Source organism: Arachis hypogaea, chromosome 18 (genome assembly GCF_003086295.3).
Source record: "Arachis hypogaea cultivar Tifrunner chromosome 18, arahy.Tifrunner.gnm2.J5K5, whole genome shotgun sequence".
NCBI lineage: Eukaryota > Viridiplantae > Streptophyta > Magnoliopsida > Fabales > Fabaceae > Arachis > Arachis hypogaea.
In genome coordinates, this window is record NC_092053.1 from 86,678,152 (window position 1) to 86,692,203 (window position 14,052).

Sequence of the window (14,052 nt, forward strand, 5' to 3'; positions counted from 1 at the left end):
GAGGAGAGTTAGTCTTTCAATTGAATGAGGACTACCTTGTGTTTAAGGCTCAAGGATCATCTTCTGTAACCATGGAGAGGAAGCATGAAAAGCTTCTCTTAATACAGAGTCAAACAGAGCCCCCACACTCAACTTTTAAGTTTGGTGTTCGAAGGCCACCATTAAGCTCTGAGTCTCTATGAAGCTCTCTAAGAGCTCACTGTCAAGCTATTGACATTAAAGAAGAGCTTATTGGGAGGCAACCCAATGTTATTTAATTATATTTATTATAGACATTTGTTTTCCATTGTCATGTTACGTTTTCTTTAGGTAGATGATCATATGAAGTCACAAAAACAGTTGCAGAATTAAAACGGAATAAAAAACAGCATAAAAAATAGCACACCCTAGAGGACAGGCTTACTGGCGTTTAAACGCCAGTAAGGATAGCAGAATGGGCGTTTAATGCCCAGTCTGGCAGTATTCTGGGCGTTAAACGCCAGAATTGGCAGACAGACTGGCGTTTAACACCAGAAAAGGGTGTCTGGCTGGCGTTAAATGTCAGAAAAGGGCATCAGCCTGGCGTTTAACGCCAGAAAAGGTAGCAGAGATGGCGTTAAACACCAGAAATGGCACACAGAGGGCATTTAAACGCCAGAAAGGTGCATGGAGCAGAATTCCTTGACACCTCAGGATCTGTGGACTCCACGGGATCCCTACCTACCCCAACTCACTCTCTCTCCTCTTCACACCTTTCCATAACACTCTTCCACAAATACCCTTGACCAATCACATCAATACCTATTCCCCAAATACCATTCACCTATCAAATCCTATCCTCTTCTCCATAATCTCTTCACCACTCACATCCATCTACTATTCCCCAAAAACCCATCATAAAACCCCACCTACCTCACCATTCAAATTCAAAACAGTTCCCTCCCAAACCTAACCCCCTCTTACACGAATTCACTCTCTCTACCCTATAAATACCCCTCCTTACCACCTTCAATTTCACACATCATAAACACTTAAACCCCCCTTGGCCGAATTCAACACACCCCTCTATCTCCTTCATTTCTTCTTCTTCTAATCCTTTCTTTCTTTTTTTGCTCGAGGACGAGCAAACCTTTTAAGTTTGGTGTGGGAAAAATCTCTGCTTTTTTTGTTTTCTATAACCATTAATGGCATCTAAGGCTGGAGAAACCTCTAGAAAGAGGAAAGGGAAGGTAGTTGCTTCCACCTCCGAGTCATGGGAGATGGAGAAATTCATCTCAAAGGTCCATCAAGACCACTTCTATGAAGTTGTGGCCAAGAAAAAGGTGATCCCTGAAGTCTCCTTCATGCTCAAAAAGAGTGAATATCCGGAGATCCGACGTGAGGTTTGGAGAAGAGGTTGGGAAGCTCTCACCAACCCCATCCAACAAGTCGGAATCTTAATAGTTCAAGAGTTCTATGCTAATGCATGGATCACTAAGAACCATGATCAAAGTGTGAACCTGAACCCAAAGAATTAGCTCACAATGGTTCGAGGAAAATACTTGGATTTCAGTCTGAAAAATGTGAAGTTGGCATTTAACTTGCCAATGATGTAAGGAGATCCTCATCCTTTCACTAGAAGGGTCAACTTTGATCAAAGGTTGGACCAAGTCCTCATGGACATCTGTGTGGAAGGAGCTCAATGGAAGAGAGACTCCAAAGGCAAGCCGGTTCAACTGAGAAGGCTTGACCTCAAGCCTGTGGCTAGAGGATGGTTAGAGTTCATCCAACGCTCTATCATTCCTACTAGCAACCGGTTTAAAGTTACAGTAGACCGGGCTATCATGATCCATAGTATCATGAATGGAGAGGAAGTAGAAGTTCATGAGATCATACCTCTAGAACTATACAAGGTGGCGGACAAGCCCTCCACTTTGGCAAGGTTAGCCTTCCCTCATCACATCTGTAACCTATGCAATTCAGCTAGAATTTTCATAGAGGAGGCCATCCTCATTGAAGAAGACAAACCCATCACTAAAAAGAGGATGGAGCAAACAAGAGAGCCCACTCATGGACCTCAACAAGAGCATGAGGAGATTCCTCATCAAGAAATCACTGAGATGCCTTAAGGGATGCATTTCCCTCCACACAACTATTGGGAGCAACTCAACACCCCTTTAAGAGATTTGAGTTCCAACATGGAGCAACTAAGGATGGAGCACCAAGAGCACTCCATTGTCCTCCATGAAATCAGAGAGGACCAAAGAGTCATGAGGGAGGAGCAACAATGGCAAGGAAGAGATATTGAGGAGCTAAAGCACTCCATAGGATCTTCAAGAGGAAGAACTAGCCGCCGTCACTAAGGTGGACCCGTTCTTTAATTTTTTTTGTTCTTATTTTTCTGTTTTTCGACTTTTTATGCTTTATGTTGTGTCTATGTTTTTGTCTTTATCACATGATCATCAGTGTTTAAATGTCTATGTCTTAAAGTTATGAATGTTCCATGAATCTTTCACCTTTCTTAAATAAAAAATATTTTCTGAAAAAGAAAAAGAAGTACCTGAATTTCGAATTCTATCTTGAAAATAGTTTAATTATTTTGATGTGGTGGCAATACTTTTTGTTTTCTGAATGAATGCTTGAACAGTGCATATTTTTTATAGTGAAGTGTATGAATGTTAAAATTGTTGGCTTTTGAAAGAATAATGAAAAAAGAGAAATATTATTGATAATCTAAAAAATCATATAATTGATTCTTGAAGTAAAAAAAAGCAGTAAAACACAAAGCTTGCGAAAAAAAAGAAAGAAAGAAAAAGAAAAAGCAAGCAGAAAAAGCCAATAACCCTTTAAACCAAAAGGCAAGGGTAAAGAGGATCCAAGGCTTTGAGCATTAATGGATAGGAGGGCCCAAAGGAATAAAATCCTGGCCTAAGCGGCTAAATCAAGCTGTCCCTAACCATGTGCTTGTGGCGTGAAGGTGTCAAGTGAAAAGCTTGAGACTGAGCGGTTAAAGTCATGGTCCAAAGCAAAAAGAGTGTGCTTAAGAGCTCTGGGCACCTCTAACTGGGGACTCTAGCAAAGCTGAGTCACAATCTGAAAAGGTTCACCCAGTTATGTGTCTGTGGCATTTATGCATCTGGTGGTAATACTGGAAAACAAAATGCTTAGGGTCACGGCCAAGACTCATAAAGTAGTTGTGTTCAAGAATCAACATACTGAACTAGGAGAATCAATAACACTATCTGAATTCTGAGTTCTTATGGATGCTAATCATTCTGAACTTCAAAGGATAAAGTGAGATGCCAAAACTATTCAAAAGCAAAAAGCTACTAGCCACGCTCCTTAAAACTAATCTTCATTGATAATTTTGGAATTTATTGTATTTTTTCTTCTTTTTATCCTATTTTATTTTTAGTTGCTTGGGGACAAGCAACAATTTACGTTTGGTGTTGTGATGAGCGGATAATTTATACCCTTTTTGGCATTGTTTTTACATAGTTTTTAGTATGTTTTAGTTACTTTTTGTTATATTTTTATTAGTTTTTATACAAAAATCACATTTCTAGACTTTACTATGAGTTTGTGTGTTTTTCTGTAATTTCAAGTATTTTCTGGCTGAAATTGAGGGACTTGAGCAAAAGTCTTATTCAGAGGTTGAGAAAGGACTGCAGATACTGTTGGATTCTGACCCTCCTGCACTCGAAGTAGAATTTCTGGAGCTACAGAAGCCCAATAGTCTATACTTTTCTCGAGATTTGATGGTCCAAATTGGCGTCTAAACGCCAGCCAGAGACCCTTTTCTGGCTTAAAATGAATTGAGATCATAGGCCTTCCATCCTTGTCACTAATAACAATAGTTAACAAGAATTTATCTTATTACGTCATCCCCGATGATGGAGGAAGGTATCATGTTATCCTCATTCTCGGAGAAAGTCTAATAAGACTAGCTAATCTCAATCCAAAAGTCATAATCACTTACTAATTGAATTAGCAAGAGATTAGAGTCAATGGAAATCATACTAGATAACAACTCTAGATCACTGACATAAGTTGGGTTTTCATGGCTCAAGATTGCCTAATTACTCTTTCCAAGCCAAGAATGCTCAAAATCTAATCTAACATCCAACCAAGTATTTTGTCAAACACTTGGAAGGCATAAAAGGAAAGTATAATAAATGACAAGAAATAGTAAAATCTACCAACTACAAATTGCAAGGAGGTAAGATCAACAACTCGAATTCACAATAAAAGACATCAAACATCAATTACATTAATAGAAAATCCAAATCCAACAAGTGTTCATCAATCATAAACAAAGAAGCATGAAAAGGAAAATTAACAAGAGGGAACAAGAAGATTACATCACTACAGCATGAAAATGTAGAAGAAACAAGATGAAAGAAAGGAATTAAACATGGATCTATGATGCAATTAATCCTAGGAACCCTAATTCTAGAGAGAAGAGGGAGCTTCTCTCTCTAGAAACTAAGCTACATGATGTAAGAACTTCAAACAATTGCTCCCCCCTTATCCAAGCTTGAATTCTGCATGAAATAGCATTAGAAATGAGTTGGATTGGGCCCAAAATGCTCTAAAAATCACTGGCCACGAGTTGCTTTGAGTAAATCACGTGCACCAATCGGTGTGCACGTGTACAATGTGCGTGAGCATCCCTAGACATCAGGTAACTATGACAAATTTTATATTATTTTGAAGCCCCGGATGTTAGCTTTCCAACGCAACTAGAACCGTCTCATTTGGACCTCTGTAGCTCAAGTTATGATCGATTAAGTGCAAAGAGGTCAGGCTTGACAGCTTGCAGTTCCTTCATTTCTTCATGAGTTCTCCCACTTTGCATGCTTTTCTCCTCACTTCTTCCATCGAATACTTGCCTTATGAACCTGAAATCACTCAACAAACACATCAAAGCATCGAATGGAATTAAAGTGAATTAAAATCACCAATTTAAGGGCCTAAAAAGCATGTTTTTACACTTAAGCACAATTCAAGGGAGAATTACAAAACCATGATATTTCATTGAATAAATGTGGGAAAAGGTGATAAAATCCTCCAAATTAAGCACATGATAAACCACAAAATTGGGGTTTATCAAGACATAGAGGTAGAATTTTCACAACCTCCTTGTTATGACTTGAGTGATGGGGAAGAGAAAGTTGGTGAGGAAGCAATTCCGTTCCAAGAACATATTGAGTGGGTGGCAATTTCACCTATGAGCTTTATTGGTCCCCATCAATATGCTATCTTGGAGATGGACTACCAACTCAAGGTCCTTCTTGGGTTGGCGCATGGTGGAGGAAAGGGTATTGGTTGCCAAGAGAATCCAAGGCCCTTCAAGAAGAACAATTCAAAAATTGGAGTTCAAGAATGGTGTGAAGCACAATTGGGTAATTTTTGGAAAATGTTGGGTTGTTACAAGGGTCAATTAGGAGCTTATCTATCCGGTTTGAAGCATAAAGATCAACAGGAAGGTGAGCGAATGCCTAGAATATGGGATCCCAGAGGAGAGTCAAAGACCAAGCATGGATGGAGGTTCAAGGAGGAGTGGAAACACAAGCCACCCTAGCTAGAGTCTCCTCAATAAGTCTAACTTAAGGACTATAAACCAAAGTGCTAGGTGGGAGGCACCGCACCATGGTAACATCTTTCTTACCCTTTCTCTTTGTTTATAGTCCTAGTTTATTGCATATTTGCTTGTCTTAGTTAGCTTAGGATTGGTTTAATTTGAGCTTAGATATGTTAGTTTGCATATGGATCATGATTTTATGATGTTTTTAATGTTTGGGGTTGAAATGTTGATTAAGCTAAGGCATAACACCTTAGAAATGAAAGAAATTTTTTTTGCAAAACAGGGCATCTGTAAGTACGCACGCTACTTTGCGTGCGCACACAACTGTGAGTTTCGCGACCTGTAAAAGTGCACAAGCCTGTGCGTCCGCACAGCCCTTGCAGTGCCCTCTGCTCGCAATGCCAGCACAGTTTGTGCATGGGTACTGCCTTGTTTTCTATGACATGTGCGTGCGCACTGCTCTGTGCGAACACACGTGTCTCCCTTCTTGCGCTCTTTGTGCGGCCGCACAGCCATGTGCGTCCGCATGCCAATATGTAACCCCTCTGGTGGGAGCATTGGCGTGGCTTGTACACGTGAACACCCCCTATCTTTCCTTCTGTGCGTGCGCACAGACCTGTGTGCGCACGCACACACGATCTTGCTTCTACAAAAAAAAAGCATTTTGTGCGCACGCACAGGTATGTACGTGCGCACACATCTATACCCCTCTTCTGTTTGGAGCGTTCGCACACATTGTGTGAGCGCACAACTCCCTTTTTCCACCTTGTGTGCGTACGCACACACACTGCACGTATGCACTTAGTAATTAAATAAGTTGCAAGTGTCTCTTTGATGTTGATTGGGTTGCTTGTTGATTGAATTTCATCGATGCACTTGTACTTTACCTTCAATTACTAGCACCTAATTGGATTTGCACATTTACATTTTGTTGCATATTAGGTAAAACTTTTATGAGTGCACATGGAATTTAGTGAATTGAATTGAATTGCTTGTTCACCATGGATTTTAAGTCAATATAATCGCATCACAAGGTCCTTGTTTCTTATTAATGCTTTGCATTTGTTTGAGTGACTTGGCTTGATTCTTATCAAGATTGTCACTTTGTGCAACAAGTACCTTTACCATGTGACTATGTCATTAATTTTGAAGATGAATAAGTAGTTCTCTTTTCATTATTACATTGGTTATTGTTTGTTGTGCTATTTTATACTAATTTCGCTCTTTCACTTACACAACTTCAATATCCAATAATCCTTAAACTCAATTCACCCTTGTGGTGGTTGCCTAAGTTTGTTTGTCCTTAATTGTAGCTTACTTATTGCTTGCATCTTAGGCCATTTAATTGAGGAACTCATTCTTACTTTTTGATTGTGTGGATGCCATTTTAACCGGCCGTTGTGTGTATTCTAATCACGTGTACACTTGGAATACACACATGGCTCAGTTTTTTTTCATACCACACCACCATGCAAAATTCTTCAATGAGATGCTTATTTACTCTCTCCTTTATCTTTTTGTGCCACTTCCCTATGACTCTTAAGTATACTTTATTCCTTCTTTTTTGAGGATGAGACACAAGGCACGGAGCTGGGAGAGGAGGAGGACACCGGGGACGAAGATACCGAGAATGCATTGGACTCGGTGGTTTCCATACAACCCAAGCCCCCTGCATCCACCAGCTGAAGGTGGAGGAACTTAGATACATTCCCCTCGGATGATGTTCGTGCACGGAGGACCGTGTAACACTTAAGTGTGGGGGAGGATTTGTCATTTTGGGGTGTAAACTTTCTTTTCCCAAACACTTTGTACCTTATTTTTGTTTTTTTCTAGTAGGTTTCTTGTATATATTTGGAGTATTTTTGTCTGTTGCATTACATTTTCTTTTGGTATATATATCATAGTTTATATCTAGCTATTGCATGTTGCATTTTTTTTGCATCTTTTCCTTAGTATATATTCTATAAATAGAAGTTGTGATTGGATGTTGTGAATAGTATAGCACCTAGTTCAATTTTGTCCTAATTGTTCATGTTATATTTTGGTTGTTGAAAAAATTAGGAACAGAACTAGGAAACTTTTGAAAAATTACATCCATCACAACATACATACGCATATAGGAATAATTTTGGTGAAAAACAACATGGATTTCCAAGAATTTTGTTTGAAGGGCATTCTATTGAATTGATTGAGAAAATTGTTTTCAAACTTGCTTGAATGATTTCTTTATGGAACATAGAAGAGTAAAGAACAAATACCCTGTGAGTTTTTGAGTTTTAATGAGTGGTTACACATTTTAACCACTAATTTTGTTCATTGTGTGTTATATCTCCTTCTATGATTGTGATCTTGGTTTTGCTCGATTCTTTATTTCCAATATTTGATGTTTGAATGCATTTAGCATGATTGAGGCCATCTTTGAATTAAACTCACTCACCCATATAGCCTTACCCTTGCATCTACCTTTGTTAACCCCTTTGAGCTTTTTAATCCCTTTTGTTCAAATTATAACCATATCAAAAGCCTAAGCGTAAAACCATGGAATGACCTTGAATTGCATCCTTGATTAGCTTAGGATGGGGTGTGTGTGTCGTTTAAGTGTGGGAGAAATCTTGGGAAGCATTGGTAGAGAAAAAAAATTTTTTTGTTTTGGGTACTTATTGAAAAATTTGGAAAATGGGTGCACATTCATGTATCAACTTGCTTTAACCACATGCATTTGTCAAAAATAAAAAGAAAAGAAAAGAAAAAAGTGAAAGGGGACAAAGGTCTCCCCAAAAAGGAAAAAGAAAATGAAATGAATGAATAAGAAATGCATATGTGAACTTGGATAAAAAGATGCATGAATGTGTATAAAAAGGGAATGGAAAGTTAGGTTGCATAGTTTGTAATTTGGTTGATATAGGTTGAGTGGACATTTGAGCTAATCAAAGATTCAATTCCCTAGTTCACTTAGCCATATTTATCCTACCTTAACCCTAACCCCATTACAACCCTCTAAAGACCTCATGATACTTGCACTCACACATTACATGTTTGTTGATTGTTAGATGAAAAGTAAATCCTTGAAAGCATGATTAGGAGGAGACTTAAGTGATTAAACCCTAAAACACCGAGTGCTTAGAGTGTATACACACCTAGTGAGGGTTCGGTCACTCAACTCTATGTTTCCATACCTCTTATCATGTATTCTTGCAAGTTGCTTCATTTTTATGAGAGAATCAATTCTTTAGATTTTGTTTGCATTGAATTCTTTGCTTGGCCCTATATGTCTATATACTTGCTTGGAATTTGATTGTTTGTTTTCACCAATTCAATAGGATACTATATATATATATATAGACATGCATGCATATAGATAGTTACATTCAATAAGTTGTTTCCCTTTGATTATTCTCCTTGCTTGGCTTAGCATGAGGACATGCTATTGTTTAAATGTGGGGGAATTGATAAGTCCATATTTGACGATATATTTTAGGTTGAATTGGATGGATTTCATCACATAAACTCACACTTATTCACTAAAATAGCATACTTTTGTGTTTGATCCCTAAATTGAACCTAGATGTGAAAACATGCATTTTTGTGCTTAAATTGAGTAATTTAATCCCACTTTTATTCCATTCGATGCCGTGATATGTTTGTTGAGTGATTTCAGGTCTTAGAGGCAAGAATGGTTTGGTAGAAGTGGAAGAAAGCATGCAAAAAGGGAGAAAACATGAAGAAAACAAAGGAGAAAAGTATTTCAGCCCACGCACACCTTCTGTGCCCACGCACAGGGGTCAAAATTAGGACCTGTGCCCATGCTCAGGGCAGAATGGAAATTAGGACCTGTGCATCCGCACAGGGCCGTGCCCATGCACAGGAGGAAAATCAGCAAGTGTGCCCATGCACAAACTTGTGTTTCCGCACAGGTACCAGCACGTGCCTCCATTAAAATTGCACGTGGACTCACGTTTTGGGGGCTTTTTGGCCCATTTTTGAAGGCTTTGGAGCATATTTGAACGGGGAAGCAACTGTATATCATACCATACATTACCATACTTCATAGAAGAGTTTTTAGGATTAGTTTTAGAGTAGTTTAGTTTAGGTTTTTAATGAGCAGATAATTTATACACTTTTTGGCATTGTTTTTACATAGTTTTTAGTTTGATTTAGTTAATTTTTATTATGTTTTTATTAGTTTTTATGCAAAAATTATATTTTTGGACTTTACTATGAGTTTGTTTGTTTTTCTGTGATTTCAGGTATTTTCTGGCTGAAATTGAGGGACTGAGCAAAAATCTGATTCAGAGGCTGAAAAAGGACTGTAGATGCTGTTGGATTTTGACCTCCCTGCACTCAAAATGGATTTTCTGGAGCTAAAGAGACCCAATTGACGTGCTCTTAATTTCGTTGGAAAGTAGACATCCAGGGCTTTCCAGAAATATATAATAGTCTATTCTTTTCCCGAGTTTTGATGACTCAAACTGGCGTTCAAACGCCAACTTCCTGCCCCATTCTGAAGTTAAACGCCAAAAATAGGTTACAAACCAGAGTTAAACGCCACAAACACACTGTAACCTGGTGTTTAACTCCAAGAGAAGTCTCTACACGTGTAAAGCTCAATGCTCAGCCTAAGCACACACCAAGTGAGCCCCGGAAGTGGATTTCTGCATCATTTACTTATCTCTGTAAACCCTATTAACTAGTTTAGTATAAATAGGACTTTTTACTATTGTATTCAAGGTCTTGGTCATTCTGGTTCCCCCTCTGGGGCCGAAGCCAATGAACACCATTATCACTTATGTATTTTCAACGGTGGAGTTTCTACACACCATAGATTAAGGTGTGGAGCTCTGCTGTTCCTTATGAATTAATGCGAAGTACTATTGTTTTTCTATTCAATTCAAGCTTATTCTTATTCCAAGATATTCACTCACACTTCAATCTGATGAATGTGATGATCCGTGATACTCATCATCATTCTCACCTATGAACACGTGCCTGACAACCACTTCTGTTCTATCTGCAATAGCTTGAGCGTGTATCTCTTAGCCTCCATTCCGAAAGATCGGAGTCTTCGTGGTATAAGCTAGAATCAATTTGCAGCATTCTTGAGATCCGGAAAGTCTAAACCTTGTCTGTGGTATTCCTAGTAGGATCTGGGATGGGATGACTGTGACGAGCTTCAAACTCGCGAGTGTTGGGCGTAGTGACAGACGCAAAAGGATCAATGGATCCTATTCCAACATGAGTGAGAACCGACGGATGATTAGCCGTGCGGTGACAGCGCATTTGGACCATTTTCACTGAGAGGACAGATGGTAGCCATTGACAACGGTGATCCCCAACATACAACTTGCCATGGAAAGGAGTATGAATGATTGAATGAAGACAGTAGGAAAGCAGAGATTCAGAAGGAGTAAAGCATCTCCATACGCTTATCTGAAATTCTCATCAATGAATTACAAAAGTATTTCTATCTTATCTTATATTTTATTTATATTTTAATTATCAAAACCTCATAACCATTTGAATCTGCCTGGCTGAGATTTACAAGATGACCATAGCTTACTTCAAGCCGACAATCTCCGTGGGATCGACTCTTACTCACGTAAGGTTTATTACTTGGACGACCTAGTGCACTTGCTGGTTAGTTGTGCGGAGTTGTGAAGAAGAATTGAGATTATGAACGTGCGTACCAAGTTTTTGGCGCCGTTGTCGGGGATTGCTTGAGTTTGGACAACTGACGGTTCATCCTGTTGCTCAGATTAGGTAATTTTATTTTATTTTTAAGCTTTTTACTTCTTATTTTCGAAAAATACAAAAAAAAAATTAATAAAATTATAAAAACCAAAAAAAATTTTTTGTGTTTCTTGTTTGAGTTTAATGTCAATTTTTAAGTTTGGTGTCAATTGCATCTTTTTTTATCTTCTTTAAATTTTCGAAAAATTCATGCATGGTGTTCTTCATGATCTTCAAGTTGTTCTTGATGATCTTCTTTGTTTGATCTTTTCAATTTTATGTTTTGTGTCTTTTCTTGTTTTTCATATGCATTTTCAATTTGTTAGTATCTAAACATTAAAAATTTCTAAGTTTGGTGTCTTGCATGTTTTTCTTTTCTTAAAAATTTTCAAAAATAAGTCTTGATGTTCATCTTGATCTTCAAAGTGTTCTTAGTGTTCATCTTGACATTCAAAGTGTTCTTGCATGCATTAGTTATTTTGATTCATAATTTCTATGTTTTGTTTCAATTTGGTGATTTTCTCTCTCTTTACTAAAAATCCAAAAATCAAAAATATATCTTTCCTTGTTTTACTCATAAATTTCAATTTTAAAATTCTATCTTTTCAAATATTTTTCAAAAATCAAATCTTTTTCATTTATCTTTACATATTTTCGGAATTTTTTAAATTGATTTTCAAAATCTTTTTCTTATTCTTACTTCATATTTTCGAAAATCTCACTAACATTTAATGTTTTAATTCAAAAATTTTTTAAGTTGTTACTTGCCTATTAAGAAAGGTTCAATCTTTGAATTTTAAAATCATATCTTTTGATTTCTTATTAGTTAAGTAATCAACTTTAATTTTAAAAATCAAATCTTTTTAAATTTCTTTTTCAAATCTTTTTTAAAATGATTTTCAATCATATCTTTTTCAAAAATCAATTTCAAAATCTTTTCTAACTTCTGATCCTTTCAAAATTGATTTTCAAATATTTTTCAATTAACTACTTAACTTTTTATTTGATTTTAAAATTTTTCTATTTCAATCATATCTTTTTCAAAATCATCTAACTAATTTTCTCTCTCTGATTTTCGAAAACTCCTCCCCACTTTTTCAAAATTCCTTTTTGTTAACTAATTGTTTTAAATTTTAATTTAATCTTATTTCTCTTTTAAATTTCGAATTATAACTAATATTTAAAATAAAAATAAAAATATTTTTATTTTATTATATTTAATTTTTGAATTCTTCCCCTTCTTCTACTCTTCTTTTCTTTTACTCACATAAAGGAATCTCTATACTGTGACATAGAGGATTCCTCTTCTTTTATGTTCTCTTCTTTTTCATATGAGTAGGAACAGAGATAAAGACATTCATATTGAATCTGATCCTAAACCTGAAAGGACTCTTAAGAGGAAACTAAGAGAAGCTAAAACATAACCCTCTGGAGAGGACTTGACAGAAATTTTCAAAAAAGAAGGAGACATGGCCGAACCCAATAACAATGGTGGAGATGCACGGAAGATGCTTGGTGACTTTACTGCACCCTCTTCTGACTTCTATGGAAGAAGCATCTCAATTCCTGCCATTGGAGCAAACAACTTTGAGTTTAAGCCTCAATTAGTTTCTCTAATGCAACAGAATTGCAAGTTTCATGGACTTTCATTGGAAGATCCTCATCAGTTCTTAGCTGAATTCTTGCAAATCTGTGACACTGTCAAGACCAATGGAGTTGATCCCGAGGTCTACAGGCTTATGCTTTTCCCTTTTGCTGTAAGTGACAGAGCTAGAACATGGTTGGATTCACAACCTAAGGAAAGCCTGAACTCTTGGGAAAAGCTGGTCAGTGCTTTCCTGGCAAAATTCTTTCCACCTCAAAAGATGAGCAAGCTTAGAGTGGAAATCCAAACCTTCAGACAGAAGGAAGGTGAATCCCTCTATGAAGCTTGGGAAAGATATAAGCAATTGATTAAAAGGTATCCTACTGACATGCTTCCAGAATGGAGCATCATATGTATATTCTATGATGGTCTGTCTGAGTTGTCAAAAATGTCATTGAACCATTCTGTAGGAGGATCTCTTCATCTGAAAACCCCTGAAGAAGCTTAGGAACTCATTGAAATGGTTGTAAATAACCAGTTCATGTACACCTCTGAGAGGAATCCTATGAACAATGGGACGCCTCAGAAGAAAGGAGTTCTTGAAATTGATACTCTGAATGCCATATTGGTTCAGAACAAAATATTGACTCAGCAAGTCAATATGATTTCTCAGAGTCTGAATGGATTGCAAGCTGCATCCAACAGTACTAAAGAAGCATCTTCTGAAGAAGAAGCTTATGATCCTGAAAACCCTGCAATGGCAGAGGTGAATTACATGGGAGAACCCTATAATCCTTCATGGAGAAATCACCTAAATTTCTCATGGAAGGACTAACAGAAGCCTCAACAAGGCTTCAATAATAATGGTGGAAGAAATAGGTTTAGCAATAGCAAGCCTTTTCCATCATCTTCTCAGCAATAGATAGAGAATTCTGAACAGAGCCATTCTGGCCTGGCAACCATAGTCTCTGATCTATCCAAGACTACACAAAGTTTCATGAATGAAACAAGGTCCTCCATTAGAAATTTGGAGGCACAGGTGGGTCAGCTGAGTAAGAAGATTACTGAAACTCCTCCCAGTACTCTCCCAAGCAATACAGAAGAAAATTCCAACAGAGAGTGCAAGGCCATAACCATGACCAACATGGCCGAACCTGGAGAGAGTGAGGAGGACGTGAGTCCCAGTGAGAAAAGC

The 14,052-nt window shown here is 37.5% G+C and overlaps 1 non-coding gene across 1 annotated transcript; it reads right to left on the minus strand.

Annotated features, from left to right (window-relative positions):
• Window positions 1-13,143: 13,143 nt before the first annotated feature.
• LOC112774219 (small nucleolar RNA R71) lies at window positions 13,144-13,251 on the minus strand. Its single transcript, XR_003188718.1, has one exon. It is a non-coding gene; the product is annotated as a small nucleolar RNA R71 (small nucleolar RNA).
• Window positions 13,252-14,052: the final 801 nt, after the last annotated feature.